Raw genomic sequence first — 21,946 nt, 5'->3', positions numbered from 1 at the left:
TACGTCTTTTATAAAAACTTGTTTTGAAAAAAAAAAGATATGTACAGGATCCATGCATGTATTATCAGACACTTTATAACCCAAGATGATAATTTAAACAAAACTCTCAACATCTCTTTAAGAAGTTCAAAATGTTTAAATCAATATAATTGAACATCAAAAAGTTTATAATCATATAGTTTTATCTAATTATGGATTTTAAATAGAAAACCACTCTACCTTTTGGTGTTCCATCAGAGTCAAACTTCAAAAACTTTGTCATAAAACTTCATTTACTGTCCACACAGGTAAAATGGTAAGAGCTTGGGAAATCAGACTGATATGATAGGAAAAGGGGGCGGATACATTCCTAGACACATGAGGACTTTAAACTCATCAATACTCAAACAGTGCTGATTTGAATGGAATCAAATCTCCTTAGTACCTGAGGCTTTTTAAAGACAGCTAGATTTCTACCTGACCAAACAATGTAATTTCTTTTCTTAATGTCGCATTTCAATGGGGACTCTATGGCATTAAGACCGTTCAGGTGGAACTCATGCTAATATTAAATAAATACTTTACAAAAAGTTTTCCAAAACAATTTTGACATGGTTTATTAAATTTAACATTTCTTTGATTGAAAAACTTTTTAAGTAAAATCAATTTTTGAAGAAATTTAAGAAATTCAAGAAATGTAGTTTTCAGAAAGTGAAAAAAACTATATAAAGAAACTTACCATAGTATGAAAAAAGTTTTTTAAAGTTTCTCTGTCACAGGTAACAATGAGACTGTCGTCTGCTAAACATAAGTCATCAATATGGAACCTATGTCTTATTTGCCGATCCCCTTAAAACGTGATTCCGATATCAGGTAAAAACTTGTCAACCAATAGATGCTGTGTTCCAGGTGTATTATAAAGTGTCTCAGAAAGTAATGACAATTTATGAATAGGTGCCGTGAGGGCTGGCTCTACCTGAGCATGTTATTTATAGAAATCGGAGAAGTTTGTTGCCTGATTCCTCAGGTAGAGAATTGCTGTTTGGCCAATAAACAATTTACCACTTTATGCACTTAGTCTATAGCACCTATACGACAATGGAACTTCTTTCAATTTAAACAAGGAATGACTGTGCCAAACACTCCGTTGATAAATAGAATCTATTGTCCCCAGGTAAAAATCTTTAATTATCAAAGCCAACGATCTTGATTCTGCCGTCAAGCTAGTTCCCTGGTCTTCACATCACCACATAGAAAATGTTTATTTGAAGTTAAATGTCACTTGTAAAACTTTTTATCACTGTTAATCAATTCCACAGCAATGAAATTAAAACTGCAACCTTTTAAGGTTTTCAATGGTTCTTTATAGTTTGTACTTTTGTTTTGTGACAGTTTTTAAACCTTATTTAAAACCTTGTAAGCGAATCTGGAACTAGTCAATTAAAAACTAGATACAGTTACTTTGCAGACTGTTGAATGCACACACTAAAGTTATTGTCCATAAAACAAGATATCCAAATAACTCACTAATGACATCTTCAACTCAAACTTTTCTCTCAAATTAACTTTATTCCTTTCCAACTTGAAACTGGATTATAAACAATTTGCATTAATTATTATTTCTCCAGGTGATTAGATATCAATTGTCAGTTTAGAGATAATCAAATTAGCATGTATGTCCAGGCCTTGTTATTCACTCCACCTGGAAGGGCACTTAATTACATACAAAGAGAGACACAATTTTTCTCAAAGATATATATCTTTGGTATTATCTCATTACTTATTGTCCAATTAGGTCCTGTCCTGCTAGCAGGCTTGACAGGTATACATCAAGGTGTGGAATCACAGGTGAGATGTTTGTACCTGTATGGGTAATTGATGCTTGGTCACAGATAACACTAAATCAAAGTCAAAACTCCAAGAGACTGCAATGACAGATAACCACTTATTTTACCTGCCAGCTAGTTTATAGTCTTTGAACTTTGGGCAGGTACCAAGATAATTAAAAGTTCAGGTGAAGTTATAGTAATCTACCTTTATATCTATCTTACAGTTTCCCTACATTTTCATTCAAATTCCTCACCAACAAATCACTAAGGATGTGTACGTTATGACACATAGACAAAATAGCTAATAAAATTCTACAAAATATTATGTTACAATTTCTGTGATATCAAACAGGTTGTTGCAAAAGAACTAAAAGAATTGCAAAAATGCATGTTTATTGTTATTGCACAATTGAAAGTTGAAATAATGGCATTCTCCCAAATAAAAAAAGTTCTTATTATAATAAAAATTTGGCAATTACAGAATCCAGGACCGTTGACAGTGTAATATAATATTTTGTAAAAAAAAATTGAAACATTTGATTCCTGTTTTTTTGGCAAAATAAATTACGCAAAGTGCCCCCAGTTAAGATTAAACAAATTTGAGAAATAAAAAAGGCATAAAGAACATATCTATAAAATGGTTGTTAAAGTGGTGTCATTTACCAAGTTTTTCAGCCAAATTATAGCTCATAAGTACAATTATGAAAGAGACTTTGTGAAAATAATTCCCAAGTTTTATGAAGCCAACCATGCAAGAATTTTTACAGAATATTTTATCTTGAAAAGGCACTTTTACCAATTTTGATTTTTTAATTAAGTTAATAAATTTTGTTTTTCATTTCAATTTGGTTGTAACATAAAAAGTGAGTAGGTGTAAAAAGAGAAGTTTTACCTGTATTCTGTCCATGTTTCTAAACACATAATTAACAACCCAGATGTAGACAACAGATCCAAACAAATACAAGGTGTTACTTTAGCACTATTTTAAACTTATATATTCTTACTTAGTAAGGGAAAAAATTGAATCAATTAACATTTTTAAATGACATCCTATGACGTCTTTTTCAGGTTAAATTTTTGATGAGTAAAAATGAAAATTTTATGATTAAACTGATTTTGTCGTAATTTTTTTTTTTTAGGATAATCATATATAACGAAATATTCTCATAAAATCCCGAAAGTCTGAAAAAATCGTCTAAATATTTTCAATTACTCAGATACATTGACAAGTTTTACACGTAATGATATAATCAAGGCTAATGACAGAATTGATATATCACTCTGAATGGACAAGTTTTTGATGACTAGGGGTACCTGACTGATAGGATGACCGACATGTGTGTTAGTACTTTGGATCCTGAGATAATTCTGATCATGTCCCATCATAATACCAGTGTACTTATCACTAGTTAAACCAACCATCTGCCATCATTACAGTCAATAAATGTTTGCAAAGCATGCACATATAAATTGAATTCTAAATTATTTGAAATATGATGTTAGAAAAAAAATAATTGAAAATTGATTAGATAATTTATGTCAAAAGTGTCAATAAAATTACATATTATTTGCTTTATATCTAGTTTTTGATACTTTTCAAGTTCTAAATAGTAATTAAAAGGTCAATGCAATCTACCTACTTTTATAGTTACAGTTTTTAGGTTAACCTGCAGTTGTAGGAACATTCCAGTTTCTGACTATAAAGCCACATATTTGTTACAAAGTCTGCCAACTTACATTGTTTTAATAGTAAGTATTTACCATAGAAACAGTAAAAAAAATCCTTCACACAATTTTTACCTGAACTTTTTTTATTGCTGACTTTGCTCTTTATTTTTAACCCCTTTTTCTCTTTCCTTTTTTTTAGCATTTTTCATACAGCTATAAACTAATTTTTTTTATCCATTCATGCTTTTTATTTGTTACAACTAGTTACAAATAATATCAGACATTTAAAATATACATTTATTTAGTACTTCTCTGCTTCCATCACTTTAGAGATTCGGAACAAAGAGCTCAAATAAATGTCATATATTGCCAAAAGGGAGGTCATAAAGTAGCTAAAAACTTTTTATGGTGTCATGCCAACTTAAAGACGACACTTGTTTGATGATCTTTGAAGAATCCTATTTCAAGTCAGACAAAATACAAAAAAAAACTTAATGCCTTTATATTATGCACCATTATTCAGCACAAATGATGCCTTAAGTCCATACTCTTGTTACTTTGCATGAGTATTATTTCGACAAGATGGAATGAAAAGTTATGCTTCATGGAACCAGTATATGATAGGATCTTTAAACCTCCAAATACCATCAGGTTTCTGAGGCGTATAAAACATCAGTGGATATTTTTACCTGGCCAATTTACCTGGAGCTAAGCCATTTCTCTTTTGACATGAAACTTCTGTCATTATCACAGACGATCTCATTACACCAGTTGTGAAATCAAAAGTCAAATTTCTTCTATTTCGGGAATTGAATTTCATTTCCAATTCAGGATGAAACCCACATATTATTACTTCTCTTGTTAATGGATACACAAATTTGTCACATTTAAACTTTTTTCCTCAATGCTGGGCGTTTATTACATTTAGATACAAAAGTACATAACTTTCAAGTCCAATTCTATCTTTTTTTTATTCATGGCCACGTCTTCAGTTTGCGTGACCTATAGAAACCAGTAAAATGTCCATAAAATTAAAACTTTTGGAAATGTTATTTAAATCGTCTTAAAGTTAGGTGCCTTTAACTATATCACAAGTGGAAAAATGTTCAAGTACTTCAATCAAACAATCTTTCCTATAGTGAAAACTTAATTATATATTAACACTTGGAAACTGATTGAATTTGGAACTTAAATTCAGGAACTTTGAATTGGTTCCAATCGAGACTCATACAGTTTAGAATTATTTCAAATCCACCAAATAAACCTGGAATCTCTATAACCTTTATTTACAAATTACATGTGTGTATTACGTGAAAGGGCATTTGCTGCATTTAGTAATTAAGTAAACATTGAGAAACCATTTTTGGGGCATTTAATAGTTTTTTCAAAACTTTCTGAAGTTTCTGCATAGGTGGTATCATTTGCAATAAAACAAAATAGCATTAAAACAACCGTATTTTCTAAGACCTCTATTTAATAACCATGACTATTACAAATTTCCTCATTCATCACACCTTTTGACATAAATTTATCATTATAACAACCTAATTTTCCAAGACCTATATTCTACAAAACTTCTTCATTCATTATAATGCCTATTCCTTTCAATACAAATTTATGTGAAAACAAACTCTTTAGAACTAATGCACCAATATTCCTCATTCATTCTTTTAATAATAATTTGATAAGCTTAAATTCTGTTTATTTTCTGAACCAATATTATTCACTGCATGCTTATTCTTTACAAAAAAAAACAAAAAAAAAACATATTTTTCAAGTCCTTTATCTACAATTAATTTTTCAAAATGCAAAAAATAACTTACATTAATCAAAGTGCAGTTATTACTGGACATGTCTCCAAGCACTATAAACTTTAAATGACCCTGCATGGATATGCAATTACTCGAAACCCTAGATGTTTCCTTATCTTATACTTAATAATTTATACAAGATTATTTTGTTAAAGGAACAAATTAGATCTCATTATGGTTCTATTATATCAATTCTCAAACAAAGTCGCCTATCATAATTAACAACAAAGCCTATAGTTCCAACACCCTGAAAAACTTTTGAACCAAGCATGAGAAAAAAGTTTTGCTATCTTTTGAAATAGCTTGAGTCATTCTGACTTATGTTTAAATATTTTTTCCCACCAAAGATTTTGTCAAGATTTTTTCTGTGTTACGAAACTTTCTGCATTTACCATTAATTGCTGTTATTAACTATTTCAAAATCTGTACATGAAATTAAGATTAATAATCACACCCAAGAACATGATAAGAAAAGGAAAAGGTTCAAGAAGGGTTAACATTGGACCGAACTTTAGAACTTGGAATTGACATATAAGATTTCTATACGTGGATTTATCAGATAAAAATATTTGGACAAAGTTGAACTTTTTATATTAATTATGATATCAGTATGACTTAAACTAGCAACTCTTAGAAATTCTTCAAAGACTTTTAAAATATTTTTTTTCTTTTTTCATGGGCACTACAAATTAAGTTACTCAAAGTGCTGTGAAAAAAAAATTATAACAATCTTTATCAAGCCTTCTTTGTCTGAATATTCAAATTATACTTTTAACTTCCACCAAACTTTTCAACAAATTTCTATGCACCCTTGCATTAATAGAATCCGGTATAATAGAGTATGGTGATTAAAATCTGGCATGTTAAGGGACATTTAGATGCATTAGATCTAGGTATTAAATTTTCTGTTTTACCTGAGAATGACTGCTACACAAATAAAGGACAATTGATGTTTAGAAAACGGAGACGTGAACAATGAGATCCCTTGAAGAATCTCCGAACCAATCAATTCAACATGAACTCTTCAAAAACGTCTGTGACGACTTCTTGGACACATGTTACACGGCATTATTCTACTTTAACCATTTTATTGAATTTCTATTTTTTCTTTGACATGATAGATGTTAATATATCAATGGTTTCATGATAATCCATTCCACGCGATATTTGACGAAGACCAATTTCTGTTTAGAGAATCAATTTTGTCCAAGCTGTTGCTGGCAACACTTTGAAAATTTCAATGCCAGTGGAAAATTCAGTATTTACTGCAATTAGATCCTGAATTTGTTTAACGATTTATGGAATATTGTTAAGTTATAGGCTTACTGAGTCATATAGAATTTTCAGAAGTTTTGACCTCACTGGCAACATAAGTTTGTAAAAAATTGCATCTTATTTTAGAAAGTTGAAAAATAGTTCACAAGTCTGTCAATAGAGAAACCTGGTGACTCTTCTATTGGAAAAAGGAAATATATACTTCAGTAAAATAAACTAAATGTTAACTTTTATTTGAGTTATAAAGTATCAATTTGAAATTTCTTTCCCATATTGAATATTTCATGGGAAAAGTATAAAAGTTTTAAAAAAACAAACCAAAAACATCAAAATCATTTGAAATGTCTGTATTTTCTCATCTCTCTTGAAATTTAAATTTATAAATTTATCCTTGTATTTATATAAGTCATATATTAAATTTATATTCAAACTTGTTAAGAACTTAAATTGAAAATTGCAATATGAATCATTCAAATTTCTTTAATGGAAACTTTAATTAAAATTCTCTGTGAAATGATGGTCCTTTTGAACTATATAATATAGCTTCAAGGAATATCTTCTGGCTATATATGAATTACAAAATTTTCACCATAAAATATTCAGTTTTGATTCATGAGATATAGCATACTTTCTATATACCGGTATATAGATGGAACATCATCGGAAATGTATGCAAAGTCATGCCTAAATAAGAACTGTGCCCATTGTCATAAGATCATAAGACATTGTATATATGCATCCTTATGACTTAATGACAAAATTTCCATAAATAGGCAAGATATATTCTTAGCTTGTTTGATCCTCCTGAAAGCCCTTTCTTTGTCCCCTACTTTTACAAATTTTAGCAACAGTAAATGAAATATAAAATGATCATGATTATAATTATAATATTCTCAGAATTTAAACATGATTATTCCTAAAATTAAAACACATGCAAAGTGAAGATCATGATCATTCCCAAAGTTAAAAAACATGCAAAAGTTCCAGAGTTCAAGTTACCAGGCAAATCTGCAATTTTTAATTTTGATGGGTGAACATTTTTTGAATCTTCTACCAAATCCTAAAATTTATACAAGAAGCAATTAAATGCTGATTTCTGCTAAGCTTTACAAAATAAATATGGTATAATTGAGACAGTTTTGATTCAAGTAACTAAAATATCTATTTTGTCATCTACGGAAAAACAGCCTTATTGGCGTGTGCAGGATAAAAACTAAGACAAAGAGGGTCAAAAGTTTGCTTTCCCAAAAACTTAAAATATAATTTTGAATATATATCACTCCTTGACAAAAAAAGATTAGATTCATTTATTAAGGACACTTGAACTCTCAATTTACTATCTTTTGTAACTATGCTTACAGAATAAGTCTATATTTCATCTTCAACAAAAATCACTTAGGGAGAGACATTCGAGGGGAGTAATTGGAGCAATCATTATTTTTCACAAGATTTTTTCACTAGAAATCTAATGCCTCTGCTAAACATGTCACTTCTTTCAAACAATTTAATGAAAAGACGTAGCATTATGTCCATTAAATGAAGTGTTGGAGAAGAAATAAACCCCACACTGTGTCGTATGTTCATTAATCACATTCAATGTATATTCTCTGTGATAATTTCAATACACAATTTGACAGAAAAATTACATGGACATAAAATGCTTTTATCCATTTTAAATTATAGGACATCTTCCTTCTGGCTCAGGTTGTTGTCCATTAAAAACATGTTTTTTGACGATGTACCTGAGACATGGGAACTTTTCCAGTTTTTGTTCGATTGTCATTTAAAGTAAATACATGGGACAATAAATGTCAAACTACCAGACGATCTTAACAATGGTATGGTTTAAGGAACCCAGGTAGAAAAACTGGTGAATATTCCTAGGTCAACAAAAAATTGAAGCACTTATACTATGGTACCTGAGATTACTGTAGTACAGGTAGTAACAAGAGGATAATAAATTCCTCAGTCAACAGAATACAAGTTTTATAATAAGGGTATCATGGAATGTCTTATCTACTTTAATAGCATATGGCCTTAGGAATGGGTGGCTAACATCTACACACATTTTTTATGTGACGGATTTCTTATCTTTTTTTTTTATGACGGAATGAATCTTGACTTGGAGCACAATTCCGATATGGATGTGCAAGTTTGCACAGATTCTGACCAAAATCTGATAAGAGAAATTAATCTGGTCAAAATTTCCATCATTATAGATATGATCCATTTAACCTGATCCCAAGGCCTTATTACCCTGATATAAATCTGTTTAGGTAGTAGTATAATAATTTTAATCAAAGTATATATAGATCAAACAAGATAAACAGAATCAAATCAAAGAATCCATATAGGTGAAATGAACACATGACCGATCAGTTAAATTAAGGAGACTCGATTTATTAATCTTCTAATTGTGCACAAACTTCTATGTACATAAAAATCTACAAAAAAAAGGGGGGGGGGGACTTCTATTGTTCATTTAAAAATTTATTTTTCTACTACATTTCCTACAATAACATAACAATAATGTTACCCCCCCCCCCCCCCCCCATCCCCATCCCCTCTCCCTTTTTCCTGAAAATGGTATATTAATCCCTCCCCTTCCCCAATCAATGGTTTCAAAGTTGTACTAACATAAATCATGCAAATTTCTTTAATAATACCATTTAATTACATTTTGAAGGTTTTTGAATCAAAATTGACATATTCATTTTGTCATCTAGACTTCCATGAAAGCAGTAAAATTATACTTCATGTAATTATGAAAATCAGACTGAATATTTAATTTCCCTGACAAAACTATTGATATGAAAATTAATGACAATTATGATCAGAAACATGTTACATGTTGTAATGGAATATTTTTCGTATTTGATTTCTACAAAAACGTACGGCGCCTTGCAACATGTTGCCAACTTCGTCTTTAGAACAATGTCTTTTCTCTCATCAGGATGGTAACATTTTGTCATCATTTTATCAATAATGTACAAGAGCTGTTTTCTCTACTTTATGCATCAAAGATTTTCCCTAGCTATGATTAAATCAGTCATTTCACTCAAAATAAGACATTTTCTCAAAGAAGTGGTAAAACAATTAAACATTATAGAAGATGCCTTTAGCTATTTTACCTTTATACTGATAAAAAAACATTTGAATATATTTTTGCATAAATTACGAAATCAAATGTATACTTCTTGACCCTATGCCCTGCCTTTTTATATATTGTTTCTAAATTAATCATTTCAAGGTGTTGCTTGTCTTTCGAAGAAATAAAAAACAACTAACTTTACAAGACAAAGAAAGATCGTGATAATTCAGACATTTGCACAAAATTTTGAACGCCCGCAGCTTTCTTTAGTATTTTGATCAAAATAAGGCTGGAAACCCCCTTTTTTTCTCCAAAATACCATATCCTGAAACCCCAATTTCAAAATTTCTGGATCTGCAACTGGTTGGCCATGATGCCAAAAATAATATAGAGCCTTGAAGTATATTCCTAGAATTATCTTCAATTAGGGTCCTCCAATACAAAAATCCATGGGAAATAATAGTTTATTAATAATTATCAATATAGTTAGTGAACTATGACCTTTGAATCCTTAAGCACAAAACTAAAACTAAAATTAATTCTTAATACTAACCTTTTATAAACTTTATCTGTCTTGACTTTTCTATTTAGAACCTGTAACGAGAAAAATGACATGATGTATAAAAACTGAATGAATGGTTTTTCCAACAAATCATTGTACAGGTACTTGAAAAACTTGAAAATACCATAGTACAAGCTTCACAAGTAGCATCTTTCAAGGAAACAGATGAAGTGAATCCATCATTTTACTTTTGGGGCCATCTTTTTAAGGAAATAGCTTGAAAGAAAGGAAGCGAATAATTACAGTTAGAACAAACATGGCCAGGATCCTTTACCAAGCTATATATTCAAAAACAGATTTAGGGGGAGAGGGACGTGAATCTCCCCCCCCCCCCCCTTATGAAACTATATTTGTGATTAATGCAAATACATTTTACATTTCCCAATCCAAATGTTGCCTTGTTTGCTTCACACACACCCCTCCCCCTTTTTTTCAAAGTCCTGAATATGCATCTTATTTGAACTAAGAGTTTTATAAAAAGAAAGTGTAGCTCCTATTAATTTAAAGCATAGTTGAAAAAAATATGACCATGTTTACAGTATGAGTGACCAAAAATTCTACCAAATAGAATGAAATTCAAAACAGTGTGGCTGTGGCCATTGATTGACACATTAAATTCATCCATTGACTGGGACAATTTATTGAACGTTTGTATGTAACAACTACTGCTCACTATGTACTTTTTAAAGACACCTAAACTATGGGGTCACCAAAGGTTCTCAACACCTTAATAAAGTAATTCGAAAAACTAATCAGAAATAACACGATGTTTTGATTTATATCAATTATATAAATCAAAACATAAAGGTTATTCCTGATTAACTTTTTGAATTATTTTATAATTAAAGGCGTTAAGAAACCTTTGGTGACCCCACAGTTTAAACGTCTATCGTAGGTACGTCGTGAACAGTGGTCGTAACAGACAAACGTTCACGTAAATTGTCCCAGTCAATGGATGAATTTAATGTGCCAATCAATGGCCACAGCCACACTGTTTTGAATTTCATTCTATAAGAATACATATAGCTGTTTATGAGAAAGAAAATAAGTTTGGGAAACTTCATCCCTCAGGACTGGAGAATATAATACCTCCAACCAATTGTTTTAAATATAATCAAATCAATCATAGTGGCTAACAATTTCTATTAAATTTCTTCAAAAACAAAATTTTCTTTACAAGGAAACAATATTGTGTACAGCGATCATTATGTAATCAATACAACACGTAACCCAGTTTGATCAAAAGTACATTTATGTCAGAACTAGAGAAACTCTATGTTAGTTACAACTTTTATGAAAACAGAATATCACATGAACATTAAAATGAAATATCTCCTTCTAACTGTTACTCTTCATTGCAGGAAACAAGTGCTACTTTCCAAGAAACTGGAGGGGAATAACATATGAGTTTTAAAAATTGAGAAAGGAAATGGGGAATCTGTCAAAGCAACAACAACCTGACCAAAGAGCAAAAACAGCCAAATGCCACCAATGGGTCTTCAACACAGCAAGAAAATCCTGCACTTGGAGGTGGGTTTCAGCTGGCCTTACACAAAATGTGTACTAGTTCAATGAAAATGAATGCGACACTTAACAAAAATTGGATATCTACTTCTCACTATTGCTCTCAATTGAAGGAAACCAGTGTTAATTTGCTGGAACTGGAGGGGAATAACTTTTGTCAAATCATAATTGAAAGTAAAATCAAATAAAAGCTTATAGAAATGACATTTTGAAACTTTATATGCATGATATTCTAGCTATAGCAGTGAGATTTTCCGCGGCTTTGATGGTTATTTTTATTAAGCAGATGCAGCTTATTTGAAAGGAATAATTGTCATGCTACAAGTACCACAAATGACCTGTAATTGCAATGATGAACTTTAATACCAATCAAATAATCAGTTTTCCACTAACATTTGCAGGCATTTTCACAGACAATTCTTGATATTAGTCACTTATACCAGAATCATATTATCGCTGTAAATTAGAGCAACGACTTCCTCTCACAAATGCTGGTGATTAATTCTGAAATTCATGTATCCTGAAACTTTTGACTTTTACCATCATCTCATTTTCCCATATTTCATGCTATAATTTTATTCGATATAATTGGAATCTTTTTGGCATTAAACCCAGCAATTGTCAAATTATGACGATTATCTACAGTATACCAGTTCCACAATAAAGGATGAAAATTGTCTGTTAATTTGGAAACAGAGAGGAAATGCCTAATTTCTAAATTGCTCAACACAATCAAGTTACAAGTCTGGTTATTTTGGTAACCATGATTAAAGCTTCCAAAACTTGGCAGCATTGTTATATTATCCCCCAAATGAAAAACATGTTTTTGTTCTGCAAGCATGCATGTACTCTTCCAATTTTAAAATTAAACATCAACAAAAGTGAAAAGTTACAGAATCATAATATTTGTGCCAGGCTAAAAGAACTTTGGATTTACTAATTTCATTACCAAAGAAGATTCTATTTTTCTATAATTTCACAAATTTCAACCTCTCTATTGCTTCCTCCTTCTTTGTTCAAGATTTTGATATAACAACTAAAAACACTTCTTAGAAAAATAACTTTTCGTTTCGGTATGTAGTTTTAAAAATGTGTCCGATGACCCTGCCTGCCAACCAAGATTGCTGACATGGCTAAAAATAGTACATAGGGTAAAATGCAGTTTTTGGCTTAAATCTTCAAAAGTAAAGACACTTATCTTAAAAAGGTATCTTAAATTAAAACATCTAGGAATCTGACAAATTGTTGAGACATTTTTTCTAGCAACATTTATTTAGTTGCACCTTCTCACAAATGTCTATTTTTTATTACAATAAAAATGTCATTTAATAAATTGCTGCAATTTTGACCAGTCTTCTTTTTCGTTGAATTTTCCTGTCTCAATATCAAAGTTCAAGTGCCACTCAAAACTGTCAACTATTGGAATGGAGGGAGGGTGGACTTCCAATAAATAACAGATGCATTGGCTTAATTCTCAGATTTTTCTATGGTCAGTTTTAATGAAATTCTGACGCATTATTTCTGCAGTGTAGCAATTCAATTCTCTTTGAATTTTTTATGGTGATCCACATCTGGTTTTATAGTTCAAGATAGGAATGGTCATCAAAATAGAACTACCACTTCTATTTACGAAAACCTCTGTTGATTGGTTGTTGGATGCTTAATGTCCAGTGGCAAATAGTTCATGTCAGTGGAAGTTAAGTAAGCAACTTCAACAAAGAATCAATCCTCCCAAAAAACATTTACATATAAAGATCTTACAATGTTTGATTCAATGAGAAAATTTAATTTTGAAGATGGTCCATAAACATGGTGACAATTTATAATATAAGGTGGCATATAAGGTGGCATAATCCTTGCAAAAAAAGGATTGGTAAAAATCTTGTCAACTATCAGGGCAGATCAATAGAGTTGCCAAATGATCAAAGGTGCATCTTATTTTAACGTTAAATTTCACTTTTTTTCCCTACCCCTCCCCCTTTTTGAAAATTACTGGATCTGACTGGTCTTAATTTCATATGTTAAATGTTAAGTAGAAAAAAACAGATCTATTCCAACTTTTTTTCAAGGAATAGTCACAAGGTTGATTAAATTCTAAGAAAAAACACCATGTTTCAACTTAAGTTTGATATCAGAGTTTAAATGACCCTTTGTTATTTAGGATTCAAAATGGATGTCAATTTAATTGCCTATGTATTGTAATTCTAAAATGTTTATTTTATTTGAATTGTCATAAAAGCATCTTTCTGTATAAATATGTCTTCTTTACCAAGTGAAACATCAAAGCTACAATTGTAAGACCTGTTGCACGATTGGCATGCAACAGTTGGAATGAAATATCAATAATATATAAATGACTTTTTCTTTTGGATCTCCTTGGCAGACATATGCTAATAATGGAGGCACAACATCTTTGGTGTCATTCTTAAAGTAAAAATAATTTTAATTCAAAATCAACCTTTATTTGGGGAATATGTATCAATCTAACAAAAGAAAAGAAAAAAGCTGAATCTCTCTGTCTGCAATTTACAACAATATACCACTAGAGGGGTTATAGTATATGTGCTTCTATCACAGACAAGTCTTATTATCCAACTATTAAGTACCATGTGTTAATACAACACAAACGCTTTCTAAAAATACTGTTTCCTAAGTCTGCTGCCAGAGAGGCAGACACTCGTTTCTGGCAGATAATAATCTATCTGCCAAATTAGTTCCACGAGTTATCAAAAAGATCCTGCTTTTTTCTATTGTTTCATGTTTTTTTCTTTGAATGTTCTATTTGCATGCTTGGATTCCTGAGAGCTAGTTAAGCACAACACTGCATATGTACAGATTTTTTTCTACTTGTAACTACTTTTGAAAAGTAGTACTCCTAAAAGTACTATGGAATCTTATATAAGATTTCCTTGTGTCAAGGTTTTATCTTTGAAAATAATTTCAATTCTTTTGTGTTTTGTTTCTACAATGCATATTGTTGATTTTTATCATTAAACTACAATGCCAAAAATGATGAGACTGCAATTTTTTTAATATGTTGTCATTTGGTGGGTTTTTTTTCAACTTCCATATTATTTATTGTTTATTATCATCCTTAGATTTTAAAATTCACAAATAAAAAATATGTGAAAAAAATATACTATGCAAGGGAAATAACTCCCTCATATAATTTTGCAAATTACTGATAAACATAATCAAAGGACAAGGAAAGTATGAATATTAAAATGCACATACCATTGTCTACATATGTAATGCAACTTTTTACAAAACCACCAGTACACGTTGTCATGTCAAATAAAATGACCAAATCTTAAATCCCTGCTTCCTGTTACTGTATGTTCAACATGACTAAGCTTTTCCTATCGTACTAAATTTCTCAAATCTGAAGAAGCTTCGCAAAAACAACAGGAAATCTAACTGTCGTCATTAAATGATGTTCAAAAGTCATGACTATCCTACCATGTAAACCACTTAAAAATTGTCTCAGTACAGAATTTATAGGAAGTAACAATGCAATATTTAAACACTAAAGATCATTTACTTTGGAAAACGCTATTGTCATTTTTCACCTACATAATATTGTTACTGTATACACAGAAAGTTATTCATCCAAATAAATACAGACATTATGGAATATATAAATATACTTATGATTATGTGTTATTTATAAAATATATCTGATGTCAGACTGGAAAAATAGATAAACCAAAACATCTATTGAACAGGATCTAAATTCAGGGAAGGATCTAGCCATTTCTTAAAGGGGGGTGTTCTAACTATATATCCCCATTCAACACCCCTGGATCTGCAACTGAAGTTAATTTTAAAATTCAACCAAAAATTGCAAATCTAATATATTTTTCCTAACTAAATTCTATACTTCTGGCACCTTTAATCTAAATTTTAAAATGAATCCTTTTCCTACCATTTAAAGCGAAAATGCATGACAAAGAACAAGGCACAAAATGAACCAATTTTCAAGTCCGATTTACAGAATGTTTAGTTCTTGGTTCTAATTATGGTAATGTGAACACTTTGTATGTGAAATACTTTTTGCATTCTTTAAAGTTTAAAGTATTTTCTTTTAGTACAAATTCTCCACTTTCCTCCTTTAGACTAATGCTTGCATATCTAGTATCTTTAAGAAGTCAATGAAATATTTTGGCATAAATAATGTTATATTTCAATAGGGTTCTTGAAACAAATGGAATGGTTTAAAAGATCCACTGTTAAAATTGTGAACGGTACCTACAAGTTACAGTAGATATGATGAAAACCCTCAAGATAATTTCAAAAAGATTTTTGAAGGTCAAAACAAAACACTGGACTGGACCTAGTTATACGTTTTGAAATATAAATTAAACTTGGAAATGTAAATAACTTTCTAAGGGCCAACATCCCTCTCATTTGTACATGTGTGTTCCTAAAAGGCTGTCAAAAGGATTAAGCTTTTGAATTGCAATCATACCCCCCCCCTTTTTTTATAGACACAGAAATTAAACTTTTCTCTGAATAAATCCATTCTAATGCTTTTTCATTGTCACATGTTTCTTAAACATTCTCAAGACAGAAAACTGTACATCAAAGAAAATGATTTGTGACTATAGAATCACATTGACCTTTCAGACGGAACAAAACTACTGTTTTGTTTGAGAATTTTTCAAATTTTCCATAATTTTCCAGGAAGCATATCAGATTTCATTATCAGAAAGCATCAAAAAACAATGTGCAAAGCACTTTTTTAGATACTTGAGTCTGAACCTCTAAACTGAGAAGGAAATGGATACTTTTTCAAAAAGGAAATTCTGCAAAACTGAAATGAGGAAGTTAAATTCTTTTAAGAATCTTATCTGATGGAAACACCATTTGCAGCTGTAGCTTTCAAGTGCAGGACAGTTCCCATAATATATATATTTGTATAAAACATACAATAATCAATATAAAATGTACAATGTAACAACTGATTAGTTCAAATTCATGATGTTAGAAGGGAGATAACTCATGATTTTTTCAAAGAAATTACATTTTCTTTTCTAATCATGCTTTAAATTATTAATAGACAAATCCCAATTTGTAGCATTTTTCCTTCCTTGTAAAGCCTTAATTTGTTTGCATACTTTATATATTGTTTCAAACATATCTGTAACTGTAATTTCAGATAATAACAATTTAAATTGGTTATACAAATGTATCAAAATCTAACAAAAAACTGAGAAACTATTATTCTATTGATACAAAACCAAGTAGCCTTCTTTACTAGAAAATGCAATTGAAAAGAGGCATCCAAACCACACTTAAATTAAACAATATTTGTCCCTAAATCTTTTTTAGTAAAAAAAAACTTTTAACTCATTAATTCCAGAAAATGTATAATCTACATAAAATCTAATTGAAAGCAAAAACAAGGAAGCTTTGTTTTGAGTTCCGAGTTCCTTTTCTCTCCGTAGAGCAAAAACCATCTCATATTTGTTCATAATTACTGGTAATTATCATGAAGAAAATTTAATAATGATAAGAAGGATTAAAAATAACACTTATTTTTTACCCCAATGGGTCACTCTGTATTAAGGCATTTAGAAGCAACTCTAAAATTTTCTGAAAAATGATTTTCAAATAATATATCAAAATGATTCCTTAATGTTAAAGTAAAGGATGAGTTTGTTACACCGTTGAGAAATAAAGATGCATACATAAATATATGTGCAAACTCTATATTATGGTTCACAATTCTTTTATCAAAACTGTATTACCTAAAATCCTTGCACAAAACAATTACTGCTCCCCTTTTTTCGGCATCAACCCACAATTTACTGCAGGAGTATGATTCAGAGTTCATGGATATTTTTAACAATTTTTGGCCAAGAATGTGACCTACATGCACTCCCCCTCACCCTACCTCTGGTTTGCTTATGCACTATTATACATATTTTTTTAACCAGAAATTCTGTCATTAAAGTTCATAAACATGCAATCTGCTTAACCTTTTTGCTAAATACATGACTTAATTGTTTCAAACGTTTTGCCATAATTATTATCTGATTCCATTTCTTCTGGTAATTGGCATTGATTTTGTTAATTCCAGTGTTTAATTCAAGTAACTGTACTGAAAAACAAGGTTGCATTCCCCCCATGCAATGATGATAAAAAAAATAAAAAATTCTTTCCTTCCCCCGTTTTGATAGGGGTGGGGTTGAATTTCCAAATTTGTATGCGTATAACTTCACAAGATGTTTGGCCTTAAGTTTTCCTTTATTTAGGTAATTTTAACATTGTGTCATGCCCTTAGAATGTTTTTACTAATCTTAACGCATTGGAACATTTCCTTGTACCCAGTATACTTTTATGATAATTATAAAATTTCATTCAATAAAATTCTAACCAGATGAATTTATTGAAAGTTCTGAGTGTAAGATTGCATAAAAGGTTATGACTAAATCTTTCAAGGTCATGGATCTTAGACCTGTACAATTTCAATCTTTCAAATCTTGATGACACTACTTAAAAACATTTACATGTCTACAAACTTTTAAAGACCTAACTGCTAAATTATAGAGGTAAAGGCAATTCTGTTAAAACTACAATTTTATAAAGTCCTGAAGAATCTACCAATTTGCAGTCGACACATTTTCAAGTGAAAGGAGGTCAAAAGGAAGTTTTGTATCAGTTTGTTCCACCTACTGAACATTTTGAATTCAATTTATTTAAAACTTTGATGGCTTGTAATGTGATATAGAAGTAAATGACCTGAAAACTTCTTGGTCTCAAAGACACATAAAGAATTCTTCAATTTAATTTTACCTGAGATTTACTTGATTATTTGGCATACTGTATCTAGACACTATTGCAATGTGTGTTCAACAAAGACAAATTCTTCAGTTTCCAATAAACCTTAAGTTATAAGACCGTTTCTCTACAACCTACTTTCAAGTCCCAAATAAAGTGGAATTTAATGAAAGGAAACATGATTCGGTCTGTTAAGAATTTAAATAAGAGTACCAAATCAGGAAAGAGATAAGATGAAAATCAGGGTTTACTGCCTAAGTGCGGTTTCCTGTTTTTAGGAATCTACTTTTCTGCCAAACTACAGATTATAATTCTAACTTCCTTCTCAATGGCTTAATCTAACATTTTATCTTTAATGATGCCTTCTAAGTCAAAATTTGTTACAATAGGATTATAAAATGGTGATACTTGTTGGCCAACTATAAATTAATTCCTTGTACAAATAAAGCCTATTATGGTTCTTTTATTAATGATAAGGATCTTGATTTCTTACATTAAATATTCAATACTTCCTTTTTTAACATAAAAGTTGAATTGGATATTCAAACATTGTTCAGCATGTGCTTTTGGTAAATTTTATAACAATTTAAGTATTAAGAGCAAAATGACAAATTACTAATTTGTTGAGTGTTTTTGTTAAATACATGTTTTTATCAAATGATGCATTCGAATTATCTAATTATTTTTTTCCATTATTGAAAAGATCAGGACCAAATCAAGTCAGTGAATACTAATAAGAGAAAAGGCTAAACAAGTCATTTTACATATCAATAAATTTATAATAAAAATTACAACCCCCCTTTTACGTGTGCTAACTAAAGTTTTCTGAATTTAATCCTTTGATTCCAAGTGCAAATTTATTATGCTAGAGGGTATCTGTTGAGGAAAAGTTATGGGTATTATCTCAATTTTCTGGTGAATTTTTGTGTTTTTGAAACAACTCTAAACCTGAGCTTAACAATTTATAAGTTCATTACAGATAGGTAATTCACACTAAATCATGTGACATTTTATAAATGGTAATTTTCAAGGTCTTTAATATTCAGGAGAGAAAAATAGTGGGTATATGCCCCCTTTTAGATCAGATGGCATAAAATGTTCAAAAACATTAAACCTTGCAACACTCAGCGTTTTTTTCTTTCTATTCCATAACTCCACGATCGAATCCTGGATTCACCTTTCACATCAACATGTACTTGATCTGCCTAATTTTTCCTACTATCTTTTAATAAAGCTTGGCAAATAGTTAGTTTTTACACCCCCCCCCCCCCCCCAAAAAAAAAAAATTCAAATGGATGATTTTTTGGAGTAAGAGGGTTTTATAATCATTAACATATAAATCTTGGCATCACAAAGAACAAACACCATGCAATTATTATCAATTATTTATTGCAAATAAAACAACAAAATTCCACATCAAAACAATTCACTTAATTTAATCTGCAATTCTTGGAGAAAAAAAATTCAAAATATGTGGTTCTACTCTAAAATACTTTTCAAAACTGCTATATGTAATTGAAGTCTCAAAGGCACCTGTAATTAATAAATTTAATCAAGACAAAAATTCCTGACAAACTTTCCCACACTGGATCGCTTTTACAGACAAAAATATTTCTATAAAAAGTAAAGTTGTAAGGAAACATTCTCCCATACAATCTTGGAGATAAATCTCACCTGATGGCTTGTCATACCTGTTTACCTGTAATAAATCTGTTCATCCCACATTTACAGGTAATCTGATACCACACGACTCTATCTTTCTATTGAAATTCAGAGATTTTTGGCAATTTACCTGTCTCCAAGAATATTCAAGCACTGCATTGATTATCGATTTTAAATTGAATAATTTTTACATATATGACAAGCTGTTGATCTTTTTTCTGTCTTGTATTAAAATACAATTGTTCTCTGTATCAGTACAAAGTTCACAGGTAGAACTATAAAATAAAAATATATATAACTTACACTCGAAAGAATGTTAACATTTATGAAACTTCCTGAAACTTAATAAAGTTGGCCGGTAAAGATATTGCTAAGACTTCCTATATTCTCATGATAATGTTTTTTAAAAAAATCAAACAAATATTGAATTTCTATAAGAAAACTAACATTTAATGTAATACCTGATTAAAGCTTGTCCAACTGGAACGCCGATTCCATCCCGCATTTCAACACGTGTTGGAATCGACACCTGTTGCATGAAATTACATGTAAATTACTTGATTCATCTATTTACCTTTAATTAAAATCTTCTCAGCAATATAACTGCATTAATTCTTCAACTTTCTCTTCAAAACCCGCCCTCTTGATGTGTCAACAATCTATTCCACTTCTCTGTGATAATATGGTGACAATAACTAATCTTCCTTCCCAAATAATATCATGGTTGATAAACTGCCGTCTGCTATTATAGAGGGCGCCGTTAAGTACTGTTAACCATTTTCAGCGGTATTGTCTGCAAACAATGGAACCAAAATGTTCTGTAAATAGATTACAGCGGATTATAACATTAGTTGTGCCAGGCGGCCGTATAAAGTTGACAAAATTATCGATTTTATCTCCAGGTTACCCCGTGACGCACACCTTGCATTCCAAACTTCTACGGAATGGTTCCAGTTTTCTATTATATTTACCCATTTAATTATGTGACATTTGACTAAACAGAACCTGTTAATTTAAGGTTGGCATTTATTTTCGCAATTATTTTGGGGTTTTAATACACAACACAGAATGTTGAGCCATTTAAAATCCGGTTGGAAACTTGATTTATATAGGAAAGATTGAAACGGATCTCAAAGTTTATGATATTGGTCATATTTTATTCGATTATATCTTTTTACCTTCCAACTTAAGATTGCATTGCACACAATATTCTTTTTATGGACTGAAAACAGTCTATTTTTTTCGCATCTGTTTCGCTTAGCACTTTTATGATTGAAATGGTACCGGAATGATTAGGATTTTATTGGCAGGTTCCTCTTTGCGCAAGACTTAATTAAAATGTAAAAAAGGGGAAAACATGACTCAGAGGCGGATATAGAGGGACCCTTTATGGAGCTACATTTATGGTTAATGCAGACTTTTGGTGTGTTCCGCTCATAACGTTGCCTAGTTTGCCTACTTTAGATGAATTTGGCTATTTATTTTAGGTATTTTTGTCATATATCTCTTCAACGGTTTCGGTACTTATACATCCTCATATTTCAAATGTTTGGCTTTGAGCGTTCCTGATGAAGGTAAATCCAGAAAAGCGCTTCGGACGCATGAAATCATTAAACGTGTTGTTTTCAATTTTTTGCCCCCACCCAAAACACAGGTTCAGCATCTGGGACTGACAGGTCCGAAACACCAGAATCCAACCTATATATTGTTTTTGGAGGGCACAATCTTTAAAAATATCTGTGTAGTGTTTATCGGGACTGTT

General features: G+C 30.7%; 1 protein-coding gene across 7 annotated transcripts in view; it reads right to left on the bottom strand.

Moving 5' to 3' along the window:
* Positions 1-21,067, bottom strand: part of LOC139523957 (zinc finger protein 142-like) — a 42,012-nt gene extending 20,945 nt beyond the window's left edge. The window contains exons 1-2 of one of the 7 annotated variants that reach the window (XM_071318410.1): positions 20,759-21,067; positions 10,207-10,247 (exon numbers count right to left, since the gene is read on the bottom strand). The gene's annotated coding sequence lies outside the window, so the exon portion shown is untranslated. Of the gene's footprint in view, positions 1-219; positions 550-718; positions 1,706-2,700; positions 2,863-10,206; positions 10,248-14,973; positions 15,359-20,487; positions 20,610-20,645; positions 20,708-20,758 lie in introns of those variants that run through there. The other 6 variants (XM_071318413.1, XM_071318414.1, XM_071318412.1 and 3 more) reach the window with 6 other exon arrangements.
* Between the last annotated feature and the right edge of the window lie 879 nt (positions 21,068-21,946).

The sequence above is a fragment of the Mytilus edulis genome, chromosome 5, assembly GCF_963676685.1.
Source record: "Mytilus edulis chromosome 5, xbMytEdul2.2, whole genome shotgun sequence".
In the NCBI taxonomy this organism is placed as follows: domain Eukaryota; kingdom Metazoa; phylum Mollusca; class Bivalvia; order Mytilida; family Mytilidae; genus Mytilus; species Mytilus edulis.
Note: the sequence above shows the minus strand (reverse complement) of the source record. Positions and strands in the feature narration are given on the sequence as shown.